The following is a 10,856-nucleotide window of genomic DNA, read 5'->3' on the forward strand; positions in this document are numbered from 1 at the left end:
AATTCTCCTTATAAGCATTTTAAATAGATGATGATACTAATGAACTTAATAGCATCACCATCCAAGGACAGCATCAACTCATTGCCACCTTATATTTTGTAGCAATAGCTTCTCTTTAAACAGTGCGCTCTGGCTTTGAGCGGTAATGGTTTTTAAAAGTGTCTTAGCACACAAAGGCAAAATCTTTTTTGAAACAGGGTGGAATTGGTTGGTGATTATCACTGAAAAGCTGGCAGCCACCAGCTAACCTTCTAACAATGAAATATGGGAATTTACCTTCATGCTTCAATGCTTGCTATTCAGCTGTCTACCAGGGTCTAAATCAATGGTTCTACACCCTCCACTCAAGGTTTCTCTTTCAAATGCAGCAGATATGACCTTAAGTTCATCATCTAAACAATGCGGTTCACGTTTAATTTCATTAATCTAAGATCTTCCATAAAATTGCAATATGGCACCATACCTTTCAAGTACCTTCATTAAAATCCATGTTATTTCTAAATCCTATGCATATCTATGAGGTCATATGGTGTTTTATTAAAATGGGTTTTTGAACGGCTCAGCTCTTTTATCACCAATTGTCAAAAGGTAGTTTACAATAAAAAAAAAAGCCCCTCTTGTATCACTTAGACTCTGAATGGCTGACCCGTCTCACTAAATTACTCCTTCCAAATTTTTACATTTTTCCAGGATTTGGTATTTGGACAGAAGGGGGAAAAAGGCTTATTAAAAGCCTCTCGTTTGTGAATTTGCTGTTATTTACTATAGTCAGTATGTTCGCCATACGAATCTGGAGGCAAGGAAAGGCAACGTTATTGCCAGGATTTCCCATAAAATCTCTTTCTCGTGTCATGTAATCTCAAACTCAAGTCAGAGGTTATTTTAATAATGCTTCAATAAAAGCATATACATGCCTGCTGCATCTCTTTCCTGTTTTTATTATTTGCATCATTACGGCACCCAAGAGCCCTAACCGTAGACCAAAACCATGTTTTGTGCTAGGTGCTGTACAGCTAGAAGAACAACTGGCCCCTTATTCTGATTGAGGCCTATAAGCACTAGTATAATGCAGCTAAATTAACTCATCTGTCTGACATGCATGTAGAAAATGCAGCCGGAGGACGCCAGACTTAGGATACAGATGGAGGATGCCAGCAGACTCGCACAGAGCTGTGCTTGACAGTGCTAGGCCAAGCAATGAATACTCGGTCACCTGCACTGCCTGAACTAGAGCACAGCAGTTTTCTGTCAAATGCAGTTGTGAGCAGGCAGCACCAGTGGCAGAACCTGGAGGTGTGCGTGTTCACACATGCAGGCACGCTCAGAGGTAGGGCACCCCTGCCTCTGTGTTAGTGGCTTTTTCATTCTTATGTTACATATACAGAAAAGGGACTCATACTCTCTTTCTTATGCTTTGCAGAATTTTAAAGGTGTATAGGTAGCAAAGAATGCAGAGGGCTACCTCGTGAGGTTTTCAAAGCCCTGAGGCACCTAAATTAAAAGTTAATCTATCTGCGGTTTTCAGAGCTTCAATACCTTTACAAATGTATAAAAAGCTGCAAGAACCTAAACCTACAAGAAGCTACAGAATAATTCAACTCTATTTAAAACTGGTACTATTTTCTCAGAAGTGCCTAAGTCCCTTAGGAACCTAACGACCCTTAGGAACCTAATGGCCAGGTTTATTTACAGATCTGCGCAATCTTGGAGTTGCAATCTGTGTGATCACACTGTGCAATCTTGGAGTAAAATGTCATTGTTCTGATTTAATATCTTCCTGCACATACTTGGCTCCCAAGGCAGTCACTGGCGAATTGGGACCTGCTGATTTGCACCAAGTTAATCCTGATTTGTAGCACTGTCAAAGAGATTAGAAAGCAATTAGATTAATGCAGAAATACAAATCAGCGAATCTGTAAATACATCTGGCCATTAGGTTCCTAAGGGACTTAGACACTTTTGAGAAAATGGTACCAGTTTTAAATATAGATGAATTATCCAATAGTTTCTTACTCCTGTACCCCACCGCAGGCCATTTCAGAAAACAGGCAGAAGTCCCCCCAACAGCTGCATGTTCACTGCACGTCTGGCAAGTATGGAAAGGCAGCGAATGGAGACGTGGCTATCCATCCACAGCACAGGCCAACGCAGCCATATGCTATAATGGTGGAAAAGCAGTTGTACAATGCAAGGCTTGCAATCATCTCTGACTGTGCTGATGACAGAGGAATGAGGCCCATAACAGCTGAAAGCAGAGACAGTCTCTGAAAGGAAGCAACAAATCTCACCTGCTCACCAAATCAGGGTTGTTACATTTTCAAATCTCCACCGTCAGGTTTTGCTTTTAAAAATAAGGAGGGTGGGGAAAAGGAGTAACAGTTGCTTGGGGGAAAAAATGCAAGCATTTCCAAGTGAACTTTCCCTCCACAGGTTTCCAAAAGGAATGATTTGGGGGGCGGTGTTGCAATTTCTAGCCCCAAATGTTCAGTTTTTCAAAAATTTCTAAGCGAGTGTTTCCCTACCTCCCACCCCCCTTGGGCCCGCTGGCCACCCACCACCTGCCCTGAGCCTAGGGAGCATGACCTGGAGCCCCTTCTGACTTCCATAAGCCTGAGACCCATATGGGTTTAGATCTTTGCTGCACTTCCTTAGGCTCACAGTGGGTGAAGGCTGGAGGCCATCAGAGACCCAGTGCCAAGGAAGACAAGGAGCTGAAAAAGGCGATGCTATTCCTCCCAGACTCTCTGTGGCACTTGGGAAGCACCAGGAAGCAATGAGAGAAGTGAGGAAAGCTCCTGGGGTCTGCATGCAGGATGGGTCAGCGGCCATGCATGAAGCAGCCAGAGGGAGTGGAGCAAGGGTGTGTGAAATGCCAGAGGTCCTTAGACGCAGGCTGCTGCCGGCCATTATTCCTGTTAATGGCACAGATCTCATCTGCTCCATGTGGGCACACAGGTCTGCCCACAGGCAAGGCAGGACACCCCCCAGCCGAGCTGAAGGCCATCTCTAATTCTCTGGACCAGGTTCACCTGCACAGTCAGGCAAAGTAACCTGCGTTCACAGCTGCCTTATATCAACGGCATCGACACATGAGAACGTGCGCTAGTGAATCCGTCTGTGAATTTCTTCGAGGTCCAGAGACCTCAACACATAACTGCGGCCCAATTTTCCAAGCTCTCATTTAAGCGTGGGCAATGCTCTTTAATGTGTGTAGCACCAACGACCGGGTTTTCAAGAGAGTTCAGCACCCAGCATCCCGACCGCTCTGGAGAACATCGGCTGCATGGCGTGACACCTACGCTAAGAGTAGGGCTTTTTTGAGAACCTGTCCATGGGTGCTTAAATATGAAAAAAAAATAAATAAATAAGAAAAGCTTCTTTTGTTCTAAAAAGACATCTGTACCGGAAGGCAATTCCAAGTGAGGCCTGGAAAAAGTGTGGTGACGTGAGCTAGAGACACACTTCTGCCTGGGTCTCCTCTAGTCCTATTCTGACTTGTGCTGCTGTGTGGCAGGAGACACCGAGACATTGCTATTGAGATGTCACTTGTGACAAACCTTCCACAGTTAATATTAGTTGATGACTTCAGCCTCGCCTTCCCTCATCCTCCCATAAAAAAGTACTCAGGCTGCAGTACCGCGGCTAGAGCGTAACATTACTCTGAAGAAGCAATTACAGCAAGCAGAGTGAGGAACTAAAGACAGGTCACCTAAATGAACTGCGGGAAAAAGTACATGAGAAAACAAGAAAATGTCTTCATCACTTTTCAGGCTTCAAATTGGAAAAACAGGGATCAATACGGCAGAACTTCATTTAATGGTGTGAAAAACAATCCAGCACAAGACAGGCAGGAATCACTTATTACAAAACAAACAAGCCAATTACGACCAAGCAAGAAATACAGGTATGTGGAACAAAATATTCATTCCCTTGGCCCAGGGTTTAGAGGAGGGGAAGAAAAAAAGCCTTCAGTGAGGATGCTCCGCTGTTCCTATACAGGGTAAGGGCGTGTGAAATAAGAAACAAAAAGGGGTTTAATGGGCAGCAATTTGCTCCTTTGTTTTCTGTTATTTTTCTTCCTGTGGTACATCCCATTACTTTTAACGTTCAGGAAAATGAGGGCAGGTAGCACCATGTAACGTGAATGCTAAGCCAAGCACGGATAGGCAAGCTTTTGCTCTCGGTAAACGTCTGCCCAAGGATCTCAGTTCTAAAGAAAGGGAAGAAGTAAAATAAAGTGAGGCCTTTAGACTCCTCCAGGCTCAGTTATGAAAGGAAAACAGCACCTCTCTTCTTTGAGATCAAAGATATAGACTCGAGAGTGGCTCCACTTCACTGAGAAATGGCAGGACACCAGAAGTGCCGACTTCTAGACATCAAGCCCATCACCCAGCTCATCCCAACAAGGTCTGGCTAACCAACGGCATATACATTTATCAACCTGATTTTTAAAACGGCCCCTTTTCGTTGAAAGAACCTCGCTGACCAGAGCCGAACCTCACATTGCACAACAGCTTCAAACACTTCTGAGCCAGATCATCAGCTTGGTACAGATTAGCAAAATCCTGCCGGCTTCAGTGGTGCTGTACCCATCTCACCCACGGGAGGGGGTGACCCGCAGACTCTCCTGAGGTGCTTGGCACAGCATCCTTCCTTCGCCTACGAAACATATTAGGTCTATTCACTTTTCAACCACATGCATCAGAGATCAGAGCATTGATGTGCAAGGGGCTGGGGACAGCAGGCAGAAGGGAAAATCCCTGGAGCCATGACTCCTAAAGAAGATGGGAAGCGGGCAGCAGAGCAGAGAGTGGGGACATCCATGCAGGTAATTGGAGAGAGGAAAAGCAATGTGCCCACCAAGATGAACACTAGCATCCATGACAATGGAAAGAACGGCTAAGGAGGGAGCTAGGAGAGCACAGTACCAATATCTGAAGAAGTATCAATGCAACCATCACTGTCGTGACAAGCAGGGCTGGCCAAGCAGTGATGGGTAGGCCTACCTCCTTCACTGCCCTTTGGAAAACTGTGGATCTGAGTTGTCTTTCACCCACATCAAGGATGCCAGTGGTGCTTCACCAGCACGGGTGGTGAATCTGCTGCTCCGATCCTGACAACGCTAACAAAATCACTCCATCTGAAGCTCCGGCAGGGACTCTTTAGAGCGCAGACCGCATTTGATGCCCATTTGAACTGACCGGCATCTGAAAGAAAAGCCAGCACACCTCATCCTACATCCACTGCTAAGAAGTCTTCATTAAAGGATGCAGGTGGTGGGAGCTGGGGAGAAACAAGAAGCTACTGTACTCTAGCATATATACTGTCAGTGCCATGCACCTGGATACAAACAGCTCTGCCATGCTGGGATTTTATTACCTTTGCAGCTATTCCCACCACTGTGTTCTGTAGCATATTAAACAGGTTAATAGAAGTAACCTAGAGGGAGTATAAAAAGTGCCAATCTTCACTATGACCAAGTGCCACTGAAATGGAAAGAGAGAGTCTGGAGCTGACATTTGCAGAAGTAACGTCCTGTTATTAAAACAAATTTGGCGCAAGGGAAAAATATGTTTGCTTTGCGATTAATAACGGCTAGGGGAGCATATGCAAAATCAAATATTTGTCTGATAGCACATTAGCATTCTCCCCTCCCTATAAACAAAAACACTCCTTATGTTATATACTCCTCATCCATCTGAGTGGCTAGGACAGGTATTTTAGAAAAAAAAGGCTATGAAGATGTAGGGATGACTTCTGGCCTAAATCTCAAATTGAACTTTGATTTTTTTATTTGTCTTTAAAAAAAAAATCTGTAGCCACAATCTCTGGATGCATTTGCAGAAAACTGCCATGCATTGCAATTTTTTCCCTTTTTTTCCCCCTCTCTCCTGAAACATTGGTTGTATTTTCTCCCTTTATTTATTGGAGTGCTAAATGGATTATTTCAGTAATAAATCAGGCCCTTTCATTACATTTTTTAAGGTATTGTCACTGTTATGAAGTACAGTGTGCCATCAAAATTAAGCTCGGATTGCATTACCACCTATTTTATAGATACAGAATTACTTGATGGATTTTTTTTCCAGCAGTCTAAGCACTTTGTGTCTTTCTTTCAAAGAACGACTGGCTTCCTTGTTTCAGAGACTTTCCTCTCTAGAAACTATGAGAATTTCACATGGATTTTCTCATCACTGTCTTCACATTATGTTTTAAAACTAAAGGAGGACTTTTTTTTCCTCAGCCAACGGCTAATCCAAATGACAAGAGCTTTCAATATGAATAAGAAATGCTCCAGCAGAAATACTTCATGGGTTAGTGTCTTCTCTCACTTGCATGTGTATAAATCAGTAGTAATACCACTCAAATCACTGTAGTTACCCTCCCAGTACAAAACCAGCCTAACAGGGACCAGAATCAGGCAGCGCAGTGGTTTTACTGCTTCTCCATCAATGCCCGCAAGGCCAGACCAGAATCTGAGCTGAGCCACTATTCCCGAGTAACTCGGCTGGAGTCGTTTTTAGTTGCCCGCTGGAATCAACAGAATTGCTTCAGATGCAAACACTGCAACTATCCTCTAAGCTAATATTTGTAAGCCAATTCGACTGGACTCTATTCTGCAGCGCTGCTTGATTGTGCAGGGTAAACTGAAAGTGTTCAGACTCCGTCGGCTCTGGACAAACCACCCCATATGATAGTCCATTTCATTTTTTTTTCATTCTCTAATTTTGAGTGGAAGTTTCCATAATGCTTTGCATGTCGTTGTTTCTTCTGAAAGCTGGTACATTCACAGCCTTGGCGAGTCAAGTCCTCTAGTACCAGAAGGGGTACAGGAAAGACAAGATAATCTTGTAGTAGAGCCACTGGAATGAGACTCAAGAGACGTTAGATTTTGATCTTGGGCGAGTTATTTCATCTTTCCATGCTCCGGCTGCAAAATGGGAATAATACATCCTACCTTCCAGGACTTAGTGAAAGCACGTTCATTAATATTTGTGCAGGCCTTTCAATATTACAATGACAAGCATAATCCTATATTAACAGGTTGCTAAATACAAATGATTGGGATGTAGCAGTCAAACTTTCCCACCTGTCCCTGTTAATGCAGCTCAGATTTGTAGGGTAGAAGTTTACTTTCCAAAGCACCACCCTTCGTCCCTTGTTAAGCCTCCAAACAGTGAAAGAGATTAAAATAACCTTTTAGGTCACCTATTTCATCTCCAGAAGGATGACACTGCAGATATTAGTGCCTCAATTCAGAAAAGCATCCTTATCCAACAAAGCTCCAAAGTGCACAGCCCTTTAAAGATATTTGGACTTGAGCATATGCTTGGAGATAAGCATGCATTTCCATACTTTCCTCAAACAGCACCTGAACAGACATTTTACTTACCTTAAGACACAAAGGAAGTGAACATTAGTCTCAGGCATATTCACTGTGTTGTGATGTGAACATATATCCACTCAGAAATGGACTGCGATCTGCAACTCATTTCAACGTGGCCGATGCATAGCTGTCGGGTGAATATGCCTTTCAGTTGCTACTAACCCGGTCTGTATCCTGACCACTAACATAGATGCTAGTACCTGCTTAAGCAGCAGCTGCTGTTTGATAACTGGTTCTTTCCAGTTTTTAAGAAAGGCTCATTTTTGAAAAATCCAAGTCCAGTCTCTTGCTTAAGTTAACAGAAAAGCAATATTAAAAAAAAAAAAGCAACTAAAATTGTGTCAGAAGCAACTGAGGTGGAATGTATCTCTTACAAGTTCCTCTATTTCATATATAGTACTCTTTTATATAATTATTGGGCCTAAAGCCCAATGTAAAACAGGAGTAAAACCACAGAACTCAGTGAAGTTACGTTTGTATAAAAGGCTATGAGAACAGAGCGAAGGCCACAAGTGGCCTGATGTTTCAAGACCTGGGGCCAGATGTTTAAATGCTTGGCACCCCCGTTGGAGACAGATTTATTTTCACAAGAGCCCAGGTCCCTTGTATAACTGTTACTATTTATTATTTGTATTTCCATATCACCTAGGGGTTTTAGCCCTGGACAGGAGCCCATTGTTCTGGCTACTGTACAAACCCCTAAATAACTGCCCATCTGGACTGTCCCATTTCTGCACACAGCAACTCTGACTGGCTCCCACTGTGACACTTGCAAGAGTTTAGCACCCACTATGCTAAAGTTGTAAAAACCCACTTACTTGTTTTGGTGCAAGCATGGAAGTTGTGCTCATTTCTCACTTGCAGGTGTTGAATCCTTTTAGGACAATTCTGGCCTCTGCATATATGTTTCCCCAGTGGTAATTTTAGAAGAGTACTCAATGCACTATGCGTACGGGATAATGGAGCTTTTGGAGGCACTACTGGATCACGTCACGGGAGTGCAGCATGTTTCGTTCATTCGTCTGGCTCACAGAATCGGCAAGCTGAGATACTGGAGTCTTATGTACCAGGCTAAGCCCCCTTCTTTGCCCCCCTGAAACAAGTGTCCAAAAGAGAAGTTAATTTTGGATCACCAAATTGCAATGCATTAAGTCTACAACCTATGGCCCTGCATGGCCATCTCCATCCCAATGCAAAAAGGAGAGCGATGAAAGTAAAAGCATGTCGGAGGTGGTCTAACTTGCTGTGATAAATGGAAACCTACCACGATAAAAAAATCAACATGCATCTGCACATGCGACTAGCGAAACAGCGATCTTTCGTGCTGTTTCATAACATATATGCAAACAGTGTGCACTGTGTACAAGCGCCCCTGGAGCCAAGTGCCCTTGAAATGAGACCAAATTCAGGAAAAGAGCCAAGTCTCACAACTCACCCAAGGCTCAGAAAACATAAAGCCTTGATCTTCACCCATCCAAGCTTCCAGGCCATCAGCAGGGAAATGCATCAACTTACTTTTCAAACTTTAGGCTGAGCTGTTTCCAAGCACAAAGTGGATAAACTATAGAGTCAGAGGCCTTTGCTGAAAGACGACAGCTACCACGGAGCCTTCTACAAAGAAAACAACTATTTGCAACTTGAAACTTTTATCAATCATTAAAGACACAGTGCAGGACCAAGCTGCTCAAGGAGTTAAATGTATTAAGCAATTTACAATTAATATAGAACTCATTCCAGAGATATCTACTAGAGAGTACAACAGGGCAATTAACCCACTAATACACTAGGCTATTACATCGCTATGTCTCTTATTTTAGCCTGAGGTGATTTGAAACGCATTGGATTAAAGGATATTATAGGAGATAGCATGAAAAATAGCTTAATGTAATGAGCCATCCCGTGATGTCTGCTATTAAAGATGATTTGCAGTTGAAAACTACAACATACAGTAGTTCAGCCATTTAGAAACATGAGTATATTTAACCCTTTTTTAGCCTGTATCCCTTGGACAGATTGGCGTGGCAGTTTCTCCCTCCTCTCACCCCACTCCAATTCCTTTATCTGAGGATTATCAAATGCACCTTATTAAAGTACAATGGTATCATTGGGAGACTGGTGCCTGAGGTGGATAGAAAACCAGTAATCTGCTAATAACTTTTAAAAATAGATCCCCGAGAGAGTAAATGGGCTCAGACCGAGGGAGGCTATTTGACTGACGACGCGTTTGCAGAATGGGAACTTGCAGTGAATTTCTAGACTAGCCTTAGGCCTGTCATATCAGTTCCAAATGGCAACTCAAACTGAACTGAGAAATAAAAGGCCCCTATCTCTTCATCTATCAGTATACATCTGATTATGGAAATAGCAGCACCCAAGATCGAGGAGGGCTTTGCAGTTTGAAAAAAGTTCTACCTTTTGGAGTAGACTTGCTGCAAAAACATCAATACCCTTGCTGGAGTGTCTGCACCACGGGTGAGTCACAGGTCTGCAAATCTTCTTCCCTATTTTTCTCTTCTTTTTTTGGTCAAGAAACCAGCTCCAATAGCTGTGTCATAAAAGGGGCCAAAGTCCGAACTTACTTGTACTACCGTCAGGACAGAGGACTCCTAGTGTGTTAACCAGTGTAACTTGAGTTCCTTGACTGGTCAGCCCTGGACAGGAGTCCTGCTCTGCCCATTTTGCACGCACTGGTACCTTCCACTTAGCCGAGAGAGAGAGGATCTTCCTTATGCAATTTCTGCTTCTGCCCATCCTTTCATTTGCTTTATTCTTTAAGGTGCACTTAGAAGCGAGTGCAGCCCCAGTTAAAGAAACCATTCCAGCATGCATTCAACTCGAAGCCCATGAATACACACTTCAGGTTCTAAGTAGCAATTATTATATGTACCAATAAAGGCAGTATGCACAGTGCATGTGCTGCAGAAGGACACTGAAATCCATACCGCAGCAGAGGTGACTTCACATAAGTAGCTTTGGCAGCAGCAAAGAGCGCACACACTTGCTGATAGCCAAATTATGCAGCTCTAAATAGCTTCTGCGACAGTGATCTCTATCTCGGAAAGGAGGGGGGGGAAGGTGGGAACACCTTCACGCACGCCTGCATCAAGTGATCAAAACAAAGGATGGAACTTGTGATTTTTTTAAAACAAATTAAATAGATGCTTAAATTTCAATGCCAGCAAAAGGCAAAGCGTTACAGGACCAGGATGCCTCAAAATTGCAGGCAGATCCTTGCACTTGGTGCTGTGTGGGTAACAGAAGTTTACTTGTTCTCTTGGATGCTGCAGGGCTGTGTACTTGATACCTATTTCATTTCTTTAGACTTAAGCAACAGTAAAAAAAGAGACCCCTATTAGAAAGAGTTCTTTGATGCTGATGACAGCACGACAACCCCAGCAACATTTAGGGGGAAAGAAAGCATTCCAATTAATTCAACGAAACAGCGAATCACTCCACGTCACCTGCGTGA

Source organism: Crocodylus porosus, unplaced genomic scaffold (genome assembly GCF_001723895.1).
Source record: "Crocodylus porosus isolate Cpor-Errol unplaced genomic scaffold, CroPor_comp1, whole genome shotgun sequence".
Classification (NCBI taxonomy): Eukaryota; Metazoa; Chordata; order Crocodylia; family Crocodylidae; genus Crocodylus; species Crocodylus porosus.